Raw genomic sequence first — 1,442 nt, forward strand, 5'->3', positions numbered from 1 at the left:
AGGCCCCCCCCCCCACCCCCCCCACTCCCCCTACACGAAAAAGCCCAGAAGAGATGCTTGTTGAATGTACACTTTGAAATGTTCTTTTCCACACCAGCCACACTTGCACAGTGTCGTGAGAGGGGTGCGGGGTGTGTGTGTGTGTGTGTGTGGGGGGGGGGGGGGGGGCCTTAGGGCGTTTACCGGCTTTCAGCACCACGGACAGCTCACGTGAAGCCTGAGCCATGCAGGGTGGTCCTTTCTTTTCTTCTGTCCGCACCATCACCTGGAGACATGCCTCACAAGCTATGCTTTCCACTGCAAAACATCTTTATGTGTTTATTGTTGTTTGTTTTATTTTATTTGGTTGTTCATTTATGCACCCAAGAGTAACACCTTCTTCTTCTTTTTTTTTTTTTACATATTTTCCTGCAGACGTCAAGTTTTTGCCAAACTGGTGTAAAATGATGTCAGCAGCTGTGCAATATTTCAGTACTAGGTGTACTGAGGGAGAGGGGGAAAGAGTTTTAATCAGTACTCATATTATATTCATCAAATGAGGAGCAGCTCCTTGATTTTGGTGATTTTGTTCAGAAGACATGTTTATTGTCAACTTGATGCTGTGCTTCAAAAATGTATGATTTAAGATGCAATTCCATAAAGAATTGTCATATTTCCACACGTTTCAGCTTTCTAGTCCACAAACAACATGTCTTTCTTTTGTGAGAGGGTTTGAAGTGACCTCTGCAGGTTCAGCAGTGATTTTATGGAAACTCCAATCATAATCACACAGAGTGGTCAGTTTTATTATAAATGCTTAAGAAGGGAATAAATGCTAAAATGCTTTCCTGCTTTGTATTCTGATATTACAGTCCGTAGATCCTGCTTGCTTTACATTGTGAAAATAAATTACAAAACATAAGTTTTGACACAACTGACACAACATGTAATTTATTGACAATCATTTATGTTTATGAGTTGAGGACTGTGTTTGATTGTAGATGGAAAGTGATTTTTATGGAAACTCAAATTATAATTAAGTACAAATTGACATTTAAGAAGTGTTCTTTTTTGTTTTCTTCTGTCGTGAGCACAGAGGGTGAAATAGTTTCCAATACAATGATACACTTGTCATATATATTCATACAACAGCTTAACGATCATTACAAATGTTTTAACCTTGCGTCACTTTCCATAAGATCAATTGTTAACACTTCAGATGTATAATGATGAATTTCAAAGTTCTGTATCAGACAATCTCTTACTTTCAAATGTACAGTCTCTCCTGACTTCACTCAGTAATTTTTTTTTGATTGACAATGTTTTACAATGTTTTAACTCATAACTTAGAGTGTTGTAAAGAGAATTGTGTTCAAGAGGCAGAAGTTGTTATGGTGTAACATTACAGACATAAAATAGCATTTGAAAATATCTCAAGCAGGTTGAACATTATATATATATAT

The sequence above is a fragment of the Nematolebias whitei genome, chromosome 10 (genome assembly GCF_014905685.2).
Source record: "Nematolebias whitei isolate Nwh7 chromosome 10, NemWhi1, whole genome shotgun sequence".
In the NCBI taxonomy this organism is placed as follows: Eukaryota; Metazoa; Chordata; class Actinopteri; order Cyprinodontiformes; family Rivulidae; genus Nematolebias; species Nematolebias whitei.